This window comes from Phocoena phocoena, chromosome 6, assembly GCF_963924675.1.
Source record: "Phocoena phocoena chromosome 6, mPhoPho1.1, whole genome shotgun sequence".
NCBI lineage: Eukaryota > Metazoa > Chordata > Mammalia > Artiodactyla > Phocoenidae > Phocoena > Phocoena phocoena.
Window position 1 is genome coordinate 79479517 of NC_089224.1, and position 21061 is coordinate 79500577.

General features: G+C 43.1%; 1 pseudogene; it reads right to left on the reverse strand.

Moving 5' to 3' along the window:
• Positions 1-19453: 19453 nt before the first annotated feature.
• Positions 19454-20189, reverse strand: LOC136124842 (large ribosomal subunit protein uL30-like; annotated as a pseudogene).
• Between the last annotated feature and the right edge of the window lie 872 nt (positions 20190-21061).

Consider the following 21061-nt stretch of genomic DNA (forward strand, 5'->3'; position numbering starts at 1 on the left):
AAAGCATTACAGTATTTGTGCAGGTGAGTAAAACATTAGAGGTTTTTATTTTTTTAATATTTATTTATTTAGGCTGCACCAGGTCTTAGTTGTGGCACGTGGGATCTTCCTTGCGGCGTGTGGGCTCTTTAGCTGCGGCATGCAGGCTTCTTAGTTGCAGCATGCATGCAGGATCTAGTTCCATGACCAGGGATCAAACCCGGACCGCCTGCATTGGGAGGGCGGAGTCTTACCCACTGGACCACCAGGGAAGTCCCAAAACATTAGAGGTATTTTTGATAACTGAGTTTTGCCTGCATGATATTTTCCAGTGTTTCATTGGGAAGGGGCTGCTTTCCTCATCATTTTCTCCCCTGTTGGGATAGACCAATCCACAAATGCATACCTATGCATTCGTTGGGCCATGGATATGCCTTTCTAGGGATAATTGCTGTTCATCATCACTGTGTGCTGGGGAAGGTGAGTGAGGGGGAAGGAAGATCTTCCACGTAGGCATCAGCAAACCACCGTCACAAGTAAGGTAAAGACTGCAAGGAATCCTATAGGCAGGATTCACTCTGAGGTTTCCCAGTTCACACAGCTAGTCCTAGGGTTATTTATCCTGCATATCCACACAGTTCTCCAAGAATACTTCACGGTGGGTATCTCTTAGTGAGTTATGGATGTCTCTTCTCTTTCCAGGTGAAAGCCACTACAGAGCAGTGAAAACTTAGGAGTTCCCTTTCAGGCTATCGTAGTCCTAAATGGTACCTGTGATTTGGAGAGGAGTCAGTAGTACTTAGTTTTTAGTGCTTTTTGGTGTGGCTGTGGCTTGTCTCCAATCTCCAGGAAGGCTTGCAATGAAATATGCATATCCACATGGGTGGTCTGGTACAAAGTACAGCAATGGGAGTGGCCAAAAGAATTTCATAAGGCAAATCGCCTTGGCAGGTCTTTCTCAAGAATTCCATTTGTGTACCCAGTTTCCCAAGCTGGAATTAATCTGTTGATAGAGTCCAATCTTGACTTGGAAGCCTGCTGAGACCCATAGTCCTTTCAATTACAGTTTGCATGTACATCATGAAAATTGGAAATGGCTCGACTATTTAAGGCTGTATTGTTGCAAGTTTACTCAGTCCTTGCTTTGCAGTCTATTTGCCAGAGTTTTGGGGGTGATGCAAAATATGTTGAAATTTGATGTTTAGGTATATATATATTATACATACATACATATGTTGAAAAATTTGTCCTATAAAAGGTACCCATACCTTTTTATTAAAGGTAATAGTATTTGCTTTCCAGCAGGGGATGCCTTGAGCCATTGAGAATAGTTATTTCTTGCTGCCTAACAAACACCCCAAAACTCAGTGGTTAAAACAATAATATATAATTCTGAGATCTGTCTGAGATCACGGTCCACCAGAGGGATAGCAATGACACTTTCCTCCTCCTCTCCTCACCTTTACACTTTTAAATCTTCCTCATCCCCATCTTGCTTTCTCCAGACTCTCTGCTCTGTCCTCAGCTGCTTTGAGCAGGCAACTCTCAGAGCCTCAGTTTATCTATCTGTAAAATGGACACATTAATTCCTGCCCATTTCATAGTCAAGTTCCATGAGGATGAGGACATGTTCCGAACATTGTCAAGGGCTGGGCAGGTGGTGCTGAGGCAGTGGAAGATGCTGCAGAGACCTTCCCAAGGCCACCTTGAGGTGGCAGGTGAACAATAGAGACAGAGAGAGATAGAGAGATATATAGCGATATATATATATACATATATATATATACATGTACATATATATATATTATAGAGATATGTATGTGTGTGTGTGTATATATATATATATATATATATATATATATATATATATATAGAGAGAGAGAGAGAGAGAGAGAGAGAGAGAGAGAGAGAGCCAGAGAGAGAGAGAGAGAGAGAAAGAAAGATTTATTATGAGGAATTGACTCATGCAATTATGGTGGCTAGAAGGCTTATAATCTGCTGTCTGCAAGCTGAAGACCCAGGAAAGCAAGTGGTGTAATTCTGTCAGAGTCCCAAAGCCTGAGAACCAGGTGAGCTGATGGTGTAAATCCTAGTCCAGGGGTAGAACAGGAGATGAGATGTCCCAGCAGTTCAAGCAGTGAGGCAGGAAAAAAGGGGTAAATTTGTCCTCCCTCTGCCTTTGTTCTATTTAGGCTCTCGGTTGATTGGATGATGCCCACCCAAATGCGGGGGTGGGGGATGTAATCTGCTTTGAGTCCACCAATTCAAATGCTAATCTTATCCAGACATACCCAGAAATAACATTTAATCTGGGTGCCCTGTGGCTCGTCAAGCTGACACATAAAATTAGCCATCCTGCATGGTATGGATGTACCACAGTTTATTTAACCATTCATCTATTGAAAGACACTTGGGCAGTTTCCAATTTAGGGCTATTGTGAATAAAGCTGCTATGAACATTCATGGACATGCTTCTGTGTGAAAATAAATTATCATTTCTCTGAGGTAAATGCCTAACAGTGAAATTGCTGGGTCATATGTTAAGTCCATTTTTGGTTTTAAAAGGAACCGCCCAACTATTTTTCAGAGCAGCTGCACCATTTTACATTCTCATCAGCAGCGTATGAGCGATCCAGTTTTTCTGCATCCTCACCATCACTTATTGTTTTAAATTTTAGCCATTTTTAATATTTTGGTAATCAAAATTCCCCCTATATTTCCGAAATGTTCCCTAGGTAGCATTGCTTCCAATGAGAATAGCTAGATCACTGGTTCTCAAACCAGACTGCCCACTGGGATTGCCTGGGTAATTTATGTCGGCATCCTTCCCTCAGAGACTCTAGCCATCGGGAAGTTGTTTTTTCATTGGGAAGTTTTAAAGTTCCCCAAGTGATTTCAACATACAAACAAATTCATGAAACACTGATGCCATTCTCATAACTCCGTCATTTTAGTACTCAAGTTTCAAGATCTTATGAATGAGATAAATTCAAGGACTGAGATAATTGTCTCTTGAATAAAGTAAGATTTAAAAGCCAGAGCTGTATTATATTCACAGCAGAATGTCAGTAGAGATCAAAGGGGGAAGTAAAAATAATTGTGGCCCAACAAGCCATGCTATAAGAAGAAACTTTAAAAATAGACATATAGAGACTTCCCTGGTGGCACAGTGGTTAAGAATCCACCTGCCAATGAAGGGGACATAGGTTCGAGCCCTGGCCCGGGAAGATCCCACATGCCATGGAGCAACTAAGCCTGTGTGCCACAACTACTGAGCCTGCGCTCTAGAGCCGCCTGCAAGCCATATCTACTAAGCCCACGTGCCACAACTACTGAAGCCCGCGCGCCTAGAGCCTGTGCTCCGCAACAAGAAAAGCCACCACGATGAGAAGCCCATGCATCACAACAGAGTAGCTCCCGCTCGCTGCAACTAGAGAAAGACTGCATGCAGTAAGGAGGACCCAACGCAGCCAAAAATAAATAAATAAATTTTAATAAATACACATATATAAGACTAAAACCCAAACCAAATTATACAAAAACAAACTACAAAAGCCTGGGACACATTTCAATTCCTAGAATTATGATGTAGTGGTAGAAAGAAAATGGGTTTTGGAGTTAGAAGTCCTAGTTTTTCCACTTAAAACCTGTGAGATCTTGGATGAGTCACTTGGTCTCTCTACACTTTATTTTACTCATCCCTGAAATCTGTAACAAAAGGTTACTTTAGAGGCCTTTTGCAAAGATCAAATATATTGATATGTGCTGTATTTTTAATCATAACATACTGAAATTATGATACACTTATTTTTGATAAGAAAATTAGAAATATTTGCTATCTGGGCAGCATCTGGCTCACCTCAACCAATATTTAATGAGCATCTTTGATGTAATGTTTGCTATACATTATAAAGTTTCTTTTTATAATTTCTTAGTTTTTATATTTTTACTGTGGAAATCTCAAACATACACAAAAATAGAAAGAATAATGTAATTTTTTTTTCGGTACGCGGGCCTCTCACTGTTGTGGCCTCTCCCGTTGCAGAGCACAGGCTCCGGATGCGCAGGCTCAGCGGCTATGGCTCACGGGCCCAGCCGCTCCGCGGCATGTGGGACCTTCCCGGACCTGGGCATGAACCCGTGTCCCCTGCATTGGCAGGCGGACTCTCAACCACTGCGCCACCAGGGCAACCCAGAATAATGTAATTTGATGCTTCTTAAGCATTAAGTGTTCCTATGATTCACCTGGGGAGCTTGTTAAACTACAATTCTGACTCATAGGTCTGGGATGGGGCCTGAGACTCTGCATTTCTAAAAAGCTTCCCTGTGACTGACATGTTGCTGACCACAACTACCATATATTTGTGCTGCCCTAACAAAATACCATAGACTGGGTGGCTTAAACAACAGACATTTATTTCTCAGTTTTGAAAGCTAGTAAGTCTGAGATCAGGGTACCAGCATGGTCAAGTTCTGGTGAAGGCCCTCTTCCCGGTTTGCAGACAGCTGCCTTCTTTCTATACCCTCACCAGAGGGAGATCTGGTGTCTCTTCCTGTTCTTATAAGAGCACTACCCCTCTTAGTGGGGGCTCCACCTTCATGATCTCCTAATACTTCCTAATGCCATCACATTTGGGGTTAGGGCTTCAACATAAGAATGTTGGGAAGACATATACAGTCCATAACACAAGGATATAATGAACCTCCAAGTACTATAACTTAACTTCAACAATAATGAATTCACAGCCAATTTTGCTTTTGGCTCCTCATCCCCTTGCCCTGTGCAGATTATTTTGAAGTAAATATCAGACATCCTATCTTTACAAATATACATCTTATATTTCAATATGTATCTTTTAAAAAAGAGAGATATTAAAGTACTTCCTTTGAAAAAAAAAAACCACCAGACCAACCCACCCCCCCAATTCAACAGTGATTTCTTAATATCATTCAAAATCCAGTCAGCATTCATATTTCCCTGAACGCTTTTTTTATTGTGATATGTTAATTTGTCTCTTCAGTCCTTTTTTTAAAAATTTATTTACTTTATTTATTTTTTGGCTGCGTTGGGTCTTCATTGCTGCACGCAGGCTTTCTCTAGTTGCGGCGAGCGGGGGTTACCCTTCATTGCGGTGCACGGTTTTCTCATTGCGGTGGTTTCTCTTGTTGCAGAGTACAGGCTCTAGGCAAGCCGGCTTCAGTAGTTGTGGCATGCGGGCTCAATAGATGTGGCTCACAGGCTCAGTAGTTGTGGTGCACGGGCTTAGATGCTCCATGGCATGTGGGATCTTCCCGGACCAGGGCTCGAACCCGTGTCCCCTGCATTGGCAGGTGGATTCTTAACCACTGTGCCACCAGGGAAGCCCTCTTTGGTCTCTTTTAATCTGAAGATTCCTCTTCCAGCCTTGTCTTTTCCTTGCCCTTTTGTTTTTGTTGCTGTTAAGAAACTAAGGCGTTTGTCCCATAGAGATTTCCATCCTCTGGTTTTGCTGCTTTGCATCCTCATGAGGTTGTTTAACATGGTTCTTTCATTCCTGTATTTTCTGTAAATTGGTAGTTGGATCCAGAGCCTGAATTGGACTCAGGTCTGCTTTTTTGGCAAGGCTACTTCAAAGGTGGTGCTGTGCACTTCATCAGGAGGTCCATAATGTCTGGTTGTCTTTCTGTCCATAACCTTTTAAAAGGAGTCGGCTCTCCAATGAAACTCATGACTGGGGCATGCTGCCACCAGGTGGTAACAGCACACATAGCCACAGGTTCAAGCAGCAGAACAAGAAACACTTTTCAGCAGAGATCCCACAAGGCGAGACATGTCTTCCTCATTGAACCTACATTAAATCACCATGATTTTTATTTTTTAAAATTTTATTTATTTATTTATGTATTTTGGCTGTGTCGGGTCTTCGTTGCTGCGCGTGGGCTTTCTCTAGTTGTGGCGAGCGGGGGCTACTCTTTGTTGCGGTACGCGGGCTTCTTATTGCGGTGGCTTCTCTTGTTGCAGAGCATGGGCTCTAGGCGCGCGGGCTTCAGTTGTTGTGGCACGTGGGCTCAGTAATTGTGGCTCACGGGCTCTAGAGCACAGGTTCAGCAGTTGTGGCGCACGGGCTTAGTTGCTCCACGTCATGTGGGATCTTCCCGAACCAGGGCTTGAACCCGTGTCCCCTACATTGGCAGGCGGATTCTTAACCACTGGACCACCAGGAAAGTCTCCTCATTTAATTCTAACAATTCCCAGGAATGTTAATCACTGTGTCCATGGTAAAACAGTGGTGAGGCCAGGATTTGATGTCTATGCTTTTTCTCTCTACCATTTCTGCAGCCTGCTACCTTCTCTTTTGGTTTGTACTGGAGTCACCTGTACTTGATGTCCTACCCCAGCTTACAGCTCTAGTGATTTTTTTCGTGTTTCCTTCCATACCCCACCCCCATTCATTCTCCACCCACCCCTGCTCTGGGAAGCTGGCTTCTGTGGATTCTATCACCAGGCTGCCTTACCTGTTGGCTTCCAATGACTTCCAATTGAATTCACCCCGATTTATTCTTCAGGCTTCTTCCACACCTCACTCTGTTTCTGAATGCTGCTTTCCTCAACTACAACTTCTCTGCCTGGTGGCCCCTCTTCCATGGCTTTTCATCCAGCTTCAGTTAATACCTCTCTTGCCCCTCAGGCCTCAGCTTCCTGCTATTCTATTCCCTGGGAGTCTCAACTTCCCCCTTTAGTACTCTTACTCCACCTACCTCAGTAGAGTATCTTCATTAAGATGGATCTTAAAACCGCACAGCTGGATGGGCCACGTGTTTCCTGCTGGGATTCTCTCATTCTCTTCACTCTTGTCCTCACCTTTCATTTTCTCCTCAGTTGACTTCAGTGAGGCAAGCCCCTTAGCGCTTTTCTGAAAGTTTACCACCGGTTCCATCTTCCCTAGCAAATGGTTAACTCTCAGTTCTCATCTTATTTTTAATCTCCTAGCAGCTTTTGATGCATTCCTTGATGCACTTCCTCTCCAGGCCTTCCCAGTCACCATGTGCTCCTCCTTGTACCTTCTCAGCCACTCCTTCTCTTCCTGACCACATCGTGGTGGCATGTCCTGGTGTGCAATTTACAAACCTCTTCTCCATCTCCACTCTCTTCCTACTCATCTCATCTAGTCCTGGAGCTTAAATACCACCTCTGCACGGATGACTCCCCAGTCTGTCTGTAGTCTCAATCTATCCCCAGAGTTCCAGAATCACATATCTAGCTGCCTACTTGCTGTTCCAAAATTAACAAAGCTTCAGATAGAATTCTTGATTCCAGACCTCCTCCCACCCCCTATATATAACCATCTCAGTCAATGATATCACGATTCACCCAGTTGCTCAGCTCATAAACTTTGGAGTTATCCTTGACTCCTCTCTTCTCCTCACTCCCCAAGAAGATTCTTCCTTCAAAATATAGCCAGTGTCCCAACAACTTTTCACCATCCACTACTGTCACCCAAATCCAAGCCACCATCATCCATTTGGACAGCAGTAGCTTTCTTGACTGGTCTTACTGCTTAAACTTTTCCCATTTCCAGCTGATTGCCTACACAGCTGCCTTCTGGTCTTTAAAATGTAAATCAGTCATATCACTCCCCAGTTGTGACTTTACATCACACTTGGAATGCAGTCTGGAGTACTTCATGGGGCTGCAGGGCCCTACGCAATCTGGTGGCTCCCACCTCCCCATCTATCTGCCAGCCTCTCTGCTCTTGCTGCCTTCGTTCCAGGCACATGGGCCTTCTTTGAACATGCCAAGCCTGGTTCTGCTCAGAACCTGTCTCTGTTGTTCCCTCTGTGTAGAATGTTCTTTCCCATCTTCACATGGCTCTCTATTTCTGGCCCTTCACACCTCTGCTCTCTCATCACCTCCTCAGAGGGGCCTTTCCAGATGGCCTTATCAAAAGCAGCAGCTCTCTGTTTTGCTATATACATTAGTTTATTTTTTAGATTCCACGTATTAGTGATATCATACAGTATTTTTCTGACTTATTTCACTAAGTATAATATTCTAAGTTCATCCACATTGCTGCAAATGGCAGAATTTCATTCTTTTTTTTTTTACAGCTGAGTAATATTGCATTGCATATGTATACACCACGTCTTCTTTATCTATTTGTCTGTTGATGGGCACATGGGTTGCTTCCATACCTTGGCTATTGTAAATAGTGCTGCTATATATAGCAAAACAGTAACAGACTCACAGATGTAGAAAACAAACTAGTGGTTACCAGTGGGGAGAGGGAAGGAGGCAGGGACAAGATAGGGATGTGGGATTAAGAGATACAAACTGCTGTGTATAAAATAGATGAGGAACAAGGATATATTGTATAGCACAGGGAATTATAGCCATTATCTTATAATAACTTTTAATGGATTATAATCTGTAAAAATACTAAATCACTACATTGAACACCTGAAACTAGTATACTATTATAAATCAACTACACCTCAATAAAAATGAATAAAAATAAAACAGCAACTCTCTCTCTGCATCACTTTCTATCCCGTCCCTACTTAGTTTTCTTAGTCGGCATGTGTCACAATCCAAAATGAAATCACTTATTTATGTGATTTCACTAGAAGGTCTCACCCACTAGAAGGTAAGCTTTTTGAGAGCAGGGACTTGCAGGCGCTCAGTAGATATTTGTCTAGTGGGTTAATGAGTGAGTGGTATCACTTTCATTTCTGTCTCTATACACAGAAAGCACTTGTCATATGCTTGCTCACTGGAGTGTCTTAGAATCCAGGCCCCGATTCTGAAGCTTCCAAGCCTGGTGCAGGCCCCTCCTGAACTTGGGGGTGGAAGGTATGTGAACTCCCTAGGGTCCCCTAAGGGATCTGCAAGCCCTTCTCAAGGGCATGGTGGTATCATGACTATGGGGTTGGAGGTTTCAGAAGACTGTCAGTGAGCCTTCTTACTGTGGCCATGGCCATTTCTTCACCTCAGCCCTCCTATTTTTCCTTCAGTTCAGATCTACACACGTCCCAGAGTCTTCTGCCAGCTCTGCTGGTGGGGAGGCAGAACCAAGGAAGCTCTGCTGTGATGAACTCATGGTAAGGAGGGGTCCACAATAATTGTTGCAGAGGAATGAGTGCACAACAGAGCCAAGCAGACAGGTGCAAAATGCCTCAGCTGCAGCCCATCTTGTCCCAAAGTACTGGCCTGAATCCTCCTGCTCTTGGATCTGCTGCTTTGCCTGAACCTAGAAATATTCCTCGGAGTGAACAGGTTGGGCTTTCCACACTCCAATACAGCTTCAGAGATTCTGGGAATCCCGGCTGGCATGAATAGCTTCTGAACAGAGAGTTAAAGCTATTTTAAGATCTTGTTTGTAGCCAAGGAGGGTGACCTGTGGGCTCTGGTGACTCTAGAAGATGACCCTCCAGAAGACAAGTTCTTCTGATGGTCACGGCTCTCAGGCACAGTGTTGCAGCTGAATTGGAGGTGGGAGACAACACAATATCACTTTTTCCTTGGCAGATGTGGATGCTCATTTATTTACATGCCATTTAAAATGTATTGAGTTTTAAAAAAATTTATTTCTTTAATTGAAGTATAGTTGATTTACAATGTTGAGTTAATTTCTGGTGTACAGCGAGGTGACTCAGTTATACACATATATACATTCTTTTTATATTCTTTTCCATTATGGTTTATGTATTCAGTTGTTATGTTATGACATAACATTTTTTGCGATGTTTAACTATATTCCTTTCTCCATGTGGTTTACTACTCTCCCCTCAACTCATCCCCCCACACCCTCCTTCATTCAAGGTGCTGCCTTTTTTTGTTGTCTTGTCCTTATGGAAAGAATGTGACAGAGATGAAAGAAAAATCAAAGGAGTCTCTCTTGCTTTGGTGTCCAAAAATGTGTGCATTTCCATAGAGAAGACTCCAAGAATAGACAAAATCTCTGTGGGAGAGAGCAGGGCTTCCTGAACTCCATCCTCAAACAGAGAAGAGATTTCCCTGAGGCTGGAAAAAAGAAAAGACAAAGGGGAAGTCCTGATGATGGAGACCTTAGTGGCATTCTGAGGGACAAGCCCTGCCTTCTGGACAGAGCCCCAAGAGGTAAAGCTGAAGCCTGGGAGGAGGGAGCACCCTGATTCCCATACTCTTAGATGGCACAGAGGGGAAAAGAGCTTCCAGGCAGAAGGCCTGGCTGTCAGGAATAAGAGCAGTAGCAGGAGCCACTGGCATGGGCTGATGACCAAGGGTCAGATGCTTACCTCCATCATCTTAATGGGATGAGGGAGAAATTGAGGGGTGGACTCCAAAGACTATGTTTCTGCTCCTTTAGCAAAATGGGGATTTAAATTCAAAATTAAGCTGAGTTCTCTCTTTCTCTCTCTCTCTCTCTCTCTTTCTCTCTCTCACACACACACACACACACACACACACACACACACACACACAGAGTACTTCAAAAAGAAAGTTTATTGAGCTCCTACTGTGTACTAGGCTGGATAAGCCACATAGACACAGACTCTGGTCTCTAGAGTTACAGAGTCTTTCTGGAGGAGTAACACTCGACCAGTTGGCCACGAGCCTTGGTGCTAAGTGGACTACTGGAGATGTGAGCATAACGCTGTATGATCACAGAGGTGGAATATGTATTCTTCTGAGAACTATACCTCAGGCTTCACAAACTCAGAAGATCCCAGTTTGGGGGTGTTCACAGCAGTCACCAAACTCCCATAAGAGTACTAGAGAAAGCCAGAGCTTGTAGGTTCCTTCACAGGAGGATAACAGACACGTGGGACACTCTCAGCTCCCAGAAGATTGCTCAGAGTGTGCAGGCTAGAGGCAAGGTGCTGGGATGCTGCTGTGGGACAGTCCCCTCTGGCTCTGAAAGGGCTCAGAATTCTCCCTGCTGCCCTGCTGCCCTGCTCAGTCTCTCCTCTGGTGACAAGTCCTCCACCCACAGGGACTGGATACACAGTATTTATGTCTTAGAAGTTGGCCTTCTTTCCTCAATGCTCTACTCAGGTCCCTTTCCTTCTCCACTTAAAAAAAAAATTGAGGTGTAGTTATTTACAATATTATATAGTTTCAGGTGTACAACATAGTGATTCAAAATTTTTATAGATCATATTCCATTTAAAATTATTATAAAATATTAGCTATATTCCCTGTTGCTATACAATATATCCTTGTTGCTTAATTTATACATGGTAGTTTGTCCCTATTAATCCTCTATCCCCATCTTGCCCCTCCCCCTTTCCCTCTCCCTACTGGTAACCACTAGCTTGCTGTTTATATCTGTGAGTCAGTTTCTTTTTTGTTATATTCACTGGATTTATTTTTTAGATTCCACAGGCAAGTGATCTCATACAGTATTTGTATTTCTCTGTCTGACTTATTTCACTAAGCATAATACCCTCCAGGTCCATCTATGTTGTTGCAAATGGCAAAATTTCATTCTTTTTAATGGCTGAGTAATATTCCATTGTATATATATATATATATATATATATATATATATATATATATATACCACATCTTTATCCATTCATCTGTTGATGGATACCTAGGTTGCTTCTATGTATCAGCTATTGTAAATAATGTTGCTATGAATATTGGGGTACATGTGTCTTTTCAAATTAATGTTTTCACTTTCTTTGGATATATATCCAGTAGTGGAAATGCTGGATCATATGGTAGTTCTATTTTTAGTTTTTTGAGGGACCTCCATACTGTTTTCCACAATGGCTGCACCAATTTACATTACTGCCAACAGTGTACAAAGGTTCTCTTTTCTCTACATTCTCACCGACATTTGTTATTTGTGGTCTTTTTGATGATAGTCATTCTGACACGTGTGAGGTGATATCTCATTGTGTTTTTTTTTTTTTTTTTTGCGGTACACGGGCCTCTCACTGCTGTGGCCTCTCCTGTCGCGGAGCACAGGCTCAGGACACGCAGGCCCAGTGGCCATGGCCCACGGGCCCAGCCGCTCCGTGGCACGTGGGGACCGGGGCACGAACCCGCGTCCCCTGCATCGGCAGGTGGACTCTCAACCACTGCGCCACCAGGGAAGCCCCTCTCATTGTGGTTTCGATTTTCATTTCTCTGATGATTAGTGACGTTGAGCATCTTTTCATATGCCTATTGATCATGTGTATGTCTTCTCTGGAAAAAGGTCTATTCAGGTCTTCTGCCCATTTTTTAATCAGGTTTTTTTTTTTGATATTGAGTTGTATGAGCTGTTTACATATTTTGGATCTTAACCCCTTACTGGTCATATCATTTACAAATATTTCCTCCCATTCAGTAGATTGTCTTTTTGTTTTGTTGATGGTTTCTTTTGCTATGCAAAGATTTTAAGTTTAATTAGGTCTCATTTGTTTATTTTTGCTTTTGTTTCTCCTTCCCTCCTTTTGTCACTGACAACTTATTTTCCTGGATTAGTGTTTCTCTGATAATTGTGACCCTTTTACTTGGCTGGTTTTTGTTCTCCTGGTAAAGATTTGAGGGAAACATCTTTATTTCATGGGCAACACACAATCTTGCTCTTTGGGTGGGCCAAATTTCTAAATTTTGGTGATTTTCATAAATTCTGTTATTTCCAATCAGAGCAACACTTCCTGCCCAGGTTCCCAGGTTCTGGGAGTGAAGGCCATTTGGAGAGGATTATCTAGCTCTGAAACCACTGTCCACATACAGATTTCTTTTTTTTTTCTTTCCATCCAGGTCATTCATTAAAAGATTTTTTTAATTGTAAGTAATCATACCTGTTGCAATTTTTGTTTAAACTGCAGGTATTACTTTGAAAAACAATTCAGTTTTGAAAGGGTAATAAACAAGCCTGGTATAAAATTCAAAATGTATAAAGCCAAAGTGGTGAGAAGCCTTTCCTTCCCTTTCCTCTGGTCAACCAGTTCCCCAGAGGCCATCTCAGCTACCAGTTTATTCTGTCTATGTATACATTATAAATCTTTCCCAGTTTGTTGTTTACTTTGCACTTTATTTCTTTTTTGTCAGATTGATGTTATAACATTTTTATATAATCTATTATTTTTAGATCTAAAAATTAGTTTAAAAATGCATGCAATAACCCACACACAAATGTTCATAGCAGCTTTGTTTGTAATAGCTTCAAACTGTGATCATCCCAGATGGCTTTTGACAGGTGAATGGTTAAATAAACTGTGGTACATCCAACCATGAAGTGCTACTCGGCAATAAAAAGGAATGCACCATTGATGCATGCAACAGCTTGGATGAATTTGTTTTGCAACATGTTACCACTGGTGGTGTGTGACATAGTAAGAAATACGTATTTGGTGTCTGCCCTCCCCACTCCCCCTTTCCTGGCGCACAGCTCTAAAACCCTTGTAATCTCTGAAGTGGTAAGTGTGTTTTTGTTGTTAATGAGATGACTAGTGGCTGGAGGATCCTGGAAAGCTCCTAAGGATGGGGGACTGGTTTTTGCTTGGAAAGTCAACCATGTGATTAGAGGGTTGGAATTTTAAAAAATATTTATTTATTTCATTATTTATTTGGCTGCGCCGGATCTTAGTTGCGGCATGCGGGATCTTTAGTTGCAGTGTGCAGGATCTTTTAGTTGTGGTGTGCAGGATCTGGTTTCTGACCAGGGATCAAACCCAGGCCCCCTGCATTGGGAGCATGGAGTCTTAACCACCAGGGAGGTCCCAAGGGTTGGAAGTTTTAATCAATCATGCCTACATAGTGAAGCCTCTATAAAAAACCCTAACTGAAGCTTTTGAAGAGGGTACTAAATACATCAAGGTGCTGGGAGGGTGACAGTCCTGGAGAGGCATGGAAGCTCTGCGCCCCTTCCCATACATCTTGCCCTATGCATCTCTTCCATTTGGCTGTTCCTGAGTTGTATCCTTTAATAATAAATCAGTAATGTAGTAAATAAACTAATTTTTCTGAATTTTGTGAGCTGCTCTAGCAGGTTATTGAACTCAAGAAGGGGGTCATGAGAACCCATGATTTATAGCTGCTTGGTCAGAAGTACAGGAAGCCTGGATTCCAGATTGGCATCTGAAGTGGGAGCAGTTGTGTGGGACTAAGCTCTTAACAATTGGGGTCTAATGCCAATTTCAGGTAGATAGTGTCAGAATTGAATTGAATTGTAGACACCCAACTGGTGTCAGAAGTGTTCAGTGTGAGTAGTAGTACAGAAAAAAGAGTTTTGTTTTTTTTTTTCCAATTTAGAGAGAAACTGAGCAAAGCATACAACAGAACTCTCTGCATTATTTCTTACTACTGCATACAAATCTATAATTATCTCAATAAAGATTTCAACTAGGGCTTCCCTGGTGGTGCAGTCGTTGAGGGTCCGCCTGCCAATGCAGGGGATACGGGTTTGTGCCCCGGTCCGGGAAGATCCCACATGCGGGGGAGCAGCTGGGCCGGTGAGCCATGGCCGCTGAGCCTGCGCGTCCCGAGCCTGTGCTCTGCAACGGGAGAGGCCACAGCAGTGAGAGGCCCGTGTACCACAAAAAAAAAAAAAAAAAAAAAAAAATTTCAACTAAAAATACACAAAATAGAGTATAGGAAGTAAACACTAAATCTTCTTTCCATACCTTATCCTAATTCCATTTTCTAGAGAGAATGTTAACACTATAAAGTATATCCTCCCAGACATTTTCCTGTACTTACACATTTTTCTTAACAAAAATGGGGCTGTGTTTTTGTTTATATCAGTAGCTTATTTTGTTCACTTAGAAAACAGATGTCGTTTCATGGCGTTTAGGGTTGCCAAATATAGCAAATAAAAATGCAAGATGTTCAGTTGAATTTGAATTTTGGATAATGGATAATTTTCTTAGTGTAAATATGTCCCAGTATGTTGCCATTTTCTTTGGCAACCCTAATGGCAGTATACTTACCTAATTCTTTTGAAAAACTGGTTGCACAGTAGTCCACTGACATTTAGCCTTTTCCTATTGATGAGGGTATTCTTTAGATCAGAGTGTTCATCATAATTCTCGGTAATTCATAAAGTCTCTTATATTTGTATGGTGCCTTAAATTATTCAAACTTCTCTCATATTTCATTAAACAAAAATTAACTGAGAATTACAGCAGAAAAATCCTGGGCTTTGGATTCCTGGCTGTTATTCTTATCAGATACTTAAACTTCTTGAACTTCAGTTTCCTCATTTGTAAAACGGGAATAAGAATATCTACTCTGCAGGATTAGAAATAACGTGTATACAACCCCTAGTAGTGCCTAGCAGAGAATGGAACTCAAGAGATAAATCATTGTTATTTACAGTAACGTTAAGATCCTGTGGTAGGTGCTAAGGGATAAACGGAATTAAGAAACATATTCCTGACATTTTTGGGTTACATTTTTTTTTCTTTTTTTTTGCAGTACGTGGGCCTGTCACTGTGGTGGCCTCTCTCGTTGCAGAGCACAGGTTCCGGACGCGCAGGCTCAGCGGCCATGGCTCACGGGCCCAGCCGCTCCGCCACATGTGGGATCTTCCCGGACCGGGGCACGAACCCATCTACCCTGCATCGGCAGGCAGACTCTCAACCACTGCGCCACCAGGGAAGCCCTTGGGTTACTTTTAATTTTGAAATAATTTCAAAGTTATTGGCAAGTTGCAAGGATAGAACAGAACAAGGAATTCCCACATACTCTTTACCCAGATTCACTAATTCTACATTTTGTCCTATCATCATCCTCCTCCTCCTCCTCCTCCTCCTCTCCCCCACTGTCATGTTTTCCTATGAACAAGAACATTCTCTTATACAACCATAATTTAATTATCGAAATTAGGAAATTTAGCAAATTCCCAAAGTAGTTTTCAAATTCAAATTCCTGAAATATTTTTAATAGGTTTTTTGGAGCTATCTCCTTTTCTAGTAGGACTATGGCCCAAAACTTAATTTTGTGTGGCTTCCCATTTTCTCTTGGATTGGATATAAGAATCAAGGCACGGTTTGTAGCCTGAGGTGTGCTAACCTGACTGGCCTCAGAAGAGAAACAGCATTGCTATGAACAGACCGAAGCCTTTGCTTCCCGTCCCCACTGATGACTCAGCCGCAAATGGTGCTGACATTCAGGCACTCATTCCACCACCAGAGAAGCACAGCTCTCGCCTTGCCTTGCCAGGCTCGGATACTCTTATGCTGGAAGAGTGGCTGCGTGGGCTTCCTCTGAAATGCACAACTGCTCACCTCCCTTTCCTGGTCAGCACCCCTCCCAACTCTAGCCTGGCACACAAGGCCCTTCACAAAGGGTTCCCTGATTACTGGCTCTTCCTTTCCTGCCACACCCCTTGTTTCCTGTGCTCCACCCAACATACCTTTCTCCCAGGAGACTTGTGTTTTCTTGCCTCTGTGCTTCTGCACATAGAGCTCCTCCTGTCTGGGGAATGCTCTTCCCTCGTCAAATTTTTCTTTTTCTTTTTTTTTCAAGGCCTAACTCCAGTACAAAATACCTCAATCCCCTGATCAGAACTAATTGCTCCCCATTTCCAGCTCTAAACAGCATGGCTGAGTGCACTTGTATTTGGTGCTTCTGTCTGGTCCTTTATTAAAGTTGGTTGTCTATGGATCTGGCTATTCTGTCTTTGAGATTCCTTGGGCAGAAGACACATCTCTTTTCTTCCCTTTTCTGGCATTGCCCTGAACAGGGTGAGGCATAGGGTAGACACTGGTGACTGATAAAAGAATGAATAGCATGAATTACCCTGTGTGAGAGAGGCAGACACTTCGTTATAGAGATGATGCATGTAAGTGCACATTAATCGTTCAAAAAATTGTAGAGGGTTTTATTATTGCTGCTAATGGTGTTATTATTGGTAGAGATTACATTCCAAATGGCCTGACCCACCCAGTTAGTGACTCAAGAAACAAGGAGCAGCAGAATCATATCCAATCTCCTTATTGTCCATTTGAGGAAACAGGTTCACAGAGGGGCAGGCACTTCTTTCAGGTCAGGTTCCACAGCTCAGAGCCCTGCCTCCTTGCACTGGACTGTTTTGTCTTGCAGCCTAATTACTCTCCTTAATTCAGTAATACTCAAGCTCTTTTGAATATGTACACTCAACATAAGTTTGAAAAACTTTAAGTAGATACCTAAATTTTCTCACCATACTTTTAGTAATAATTTTTATAACCTCCTTTATTTGTATAGAATTCTAAGTTAAAAAAACTGTTATTTTCCTTAGTACTCTTAACCACGTGAGGCAGACAGGCTTGACTATATTAGCCCCATTTTACAGGCAAGACTGGCAAGACAGATCCAGGATATAAACCCTGGGCTTCCACACTCACAGCTGCTCTTTTCGCATTACTTTTTGACACATCATTTTAAAGTCATCTGATTTTTTACTGTTTCACAGTATCAGTAACATCTAATGCTGGCAGGTTAACTCTTGAGCCAAGCAATTTAATTACCTCATAATCTGGCACATTTTAAGGCACTGTTAATACCTCCAATTCAATCTCACAGCTATGTTCGTAATAGGGAAGAACATTTTGTATTCTATTACAAGTTAATCAGTAAAGGGATGTTGCCTATAAGCTTAAATTATACGTAACAGCCAACCTCTGGCAACCCTGCCTCCCAGGTAATGAGCATTAAGCTAAAATACCTTTGTTTAGCTGGCCAGGCTCACCTGTGAACGAATAACACATCCCCTCCAGAGGCTGACGGGAACCAGGAAGTGTTTGACTTTACGCCCTCCCCTTTCAGTATAAAAGAAGCCTGGAGGAAAAAAAAAAAAAAAGCCTGAATTCTAACTCAGGCCAGCTGGTTCTTTGGGGCACGAGCCCGCCATCTTCTCAGTTTTCTGGCTTTCTGAATAAAGTGTCTATTCCTTGTCCCAACAACTCGTCTCTCTATTTATTGTCCTGTTGGGTGGCGAGTAGTATGAACTTGGGCTCAGTAACATGTTTGAGCGCCCCATGAACCAAAACTGCAGCAAAGCTGGTCTTTTTTTTTCTGTTTTTTGCGGTACGCGGGCCTCCCACCGCTGCGGCCTCTCTCATTGCGGAGCACAGGCTCCGGAAGCGCAGGCGCAGCGGCCATGGCTCACGGTCCCAACCGCTCCGCGGCACGAACCCGTGTCCCCTGCATCGGCAGGCGGACTCTCAACCACTGCGCCACCAGGGAAGCCCCAGCAGAGCTGATCTTAAAGGACCAGGGGCACAATAGTTAAGCATGTTTTCAGCTCTTAAGCTGGGCCTGGCACACCTTCACCAACTGCTTAGATGGCAAGTTGAGGCAACTAAGTGAGTGACAGGAGCAGAGGGAAGGCCCATTTAGGGGTGGACACTGATGACAAACACAAGCAGGGTCAGACCCTCTTTTTAGGTCTAACATCTCCAGGAGTGTTGGTCTACATTATTACTTGCAGGGTAGAGGGCAATACTTCTGGAGTCTAGAATATATAAGGAAAGGGTCCAATTAAGCTGCTTGCCTGCAGCCTAAAAGACCAAATATTGCTAATTTCATCCATGCCAAACCAAGAAAATGGTTCACTCTTTCCTGATTTGGGTTTAAGGAGAGGACTGATCATCAGGGAAACCAGAGAATTCCATCCTGAAGCCCGGAAGAACTAAATGTGGGCATTTCCCTGAGTCATAGATGGCATAGGGACTCAGTAATCTACCACCATGTTCTTAAAAGGAAACACTCATTTGGCTTGAAGGGAAAAACCTACCTTGGTAAGCTCTGGTCTTCCATAGGACATGGAACCAGAAGAGACTAGGAAGGCCAGAGCCTGGGTGACCAATCCTGATACTGCAGGACTTCTTCACATAAGGTGCATGGGTCCCTGAGTAGGGTCTACAAATACTCTAAACTTCCAAGACAGAATTGGAGTTTCTGCATGTTTTCCTGGGGAAAGTGTCCTTCCCTTCTCATAGATCCAAAAGGTTAAAATCCTGAGCTAAAGAAAAGCATTAAGCCAGCTGCTGGCAAGGATAAGGAAGCCATCATATACACTTAGAGCTCTGTGTAAGTCTGAGAGCTCACAACGCTGTCACTGAAGTTAGAACATGGACTCACAGCAGAGACAACCGAGCACTGCTTTTGTGCTCTTCTCTCTAATTGTACTTACAATTCTTTCTAAAACAAGGCCCTAGGAACCCCTAGGTTCAAGTACGTCCCTGGGGTTGGTCCACTGCTGTCTTGTATTCATGCTTGGGTATTCATTCACCAACATTAAACCCCAGGATAGAAGATGTGACAAAGCATCCCTCCTCCATGGTATGAGTCTTTTGCTGGTTTCAGAGGTGGATGGTGACCAACACCGAAAATACACAGGAATGTTTCCTTGGACCTGGTGTGGGATGAAAAGTGCCTGCCATGACTATCACCATCTTTTCCCTGACACTTCCCCTCCAGTTTCTGAAGATATAGTAGAAAATAATCTTTTTTGAAGATACTGGGTAACAATTCCATAAAACAAAAACACGTGCTTCCAAATGCACGGTGCTTTCAAATATTCTGGGTTTAGTTCAGCTGCCTGATGACCTGACTGATGTTCTCCTCGATAGCCCGGTGAGCCCACCTCCTTGAGGAAACCCACTCTATTCTTGGTAGCCTGATGGGCCACTGGGAGTTGGAAAGGGCACAAAACCCCTGAGATCGACTGAAAATTCTTCCTCAGGAAGGCAACTTCATGAATGAGGTCTCCCAAAGCAAATGAAACCAAACTTCCCCAGGTGCTCCTCAATCACTGTGTCGTCTGTCGGATGGTTTTGTTCTTGACCTTGGCTTGTCCACGTTTCAAGATGAGTTCCCAAACAGACTTCAGATTTGTAAATCCCCAGGTCATATAAGGTTCCACTCTACAAAGCGTTTTTATGGTTTTAGGGGTTACTTTCACAAAGACACCACTGAAAATCTTATTCAGGCGAAGTCTTGCAATGGTCCTCTGCACCAGTGAACTCACCCCATTAATCCTTTGGATGAATACAACGAAGGCCAAAGAACACTTATCTGGCACTTTTAAGCCATGAGGTTTCACTTCTAGTCGTCTGAGGCGCACCCTGTCACATAGCTGCTGCCAGGAATCACGTAGAGACCATTCTAGTTGCTTAAACTTGAGCCCTTTTCCATTCCTCTGTTCCTCCTTGTGCAAAAGCGCCTGCTTTGCCTGGGTGGCTTTGAGGGCCTGATAAGCCTTCCTCTTTTTCAGGAGGTTTTCTGGAACCAAAGGGATCTTCCTTCTTTGCTCTTCCTCCATCTTTCCCATACTGCGGCTACTGCTCGTGTGCAGCCCCACCGGGTGGGAAAGAGAGAAATGGCTCTATGTTTACTTGACCATAGAGACGTCTATTCCAGCTCAGGGGTCCTCGACCCCCAGGGCGCAGACCAGTACCGGCCACACAGCAGGATGTGAGTGGCCAGCTAGCGAGAGCGAAGCTTCATCTGCCGCTCCGCATCACTCGCATTACCGCCTGAACCATCACTTGCATTACCCCTCCTCTCGCCCCATGTTCAAATTGTCTTCCACGAAACCGGTCTCTGGTGCTAAAAAGGTTGGGGACTGCTGTTCTGCCTCATGGCAGGGCGACCAGGCCTGCTGCGCCTTCTTAGCAGCAGTGAACCGCGGAGGCCTTGCTAACCCTTATTCCTGCCAAGAGTTGCACAAAGCTTCCTTCGCACTCCCTCCAAGCTTTTTAGAGCTGTGTCATCTTCAAAACCCAGCCTTTTCCGTTTCAGCTGTATTCTCATAATGCTGGAGGCCAGGCTATAAACACTGAATGGCTTCCCACCATGCATTCTCTTGTTATAATTTTAAATAGTCACAAAGGTTTTAATTTTTGGATAAATTGTAAATATTTTTTAAAACAACTGGTTATTGTAAACCTCTGAAAGTAAAGCTGTAAGTCCTTAAAAGATATGCAAGGGATTGGAAATACCAGAATGATTTGATACCCACTATTATCCGATAAAAATTACACGAACAAAATAAACAATTTACTTTTTAACTTGCTTGTTTTCCCTCTTTTTTCTCCTAACTCATATTTTGGTTCCACAGAATGTTATCTTAGTTTAATTTTTTTTTTTTGCTTGAAAATCTCTTATCCAGTGCAATAGCACACTTCATTGCAA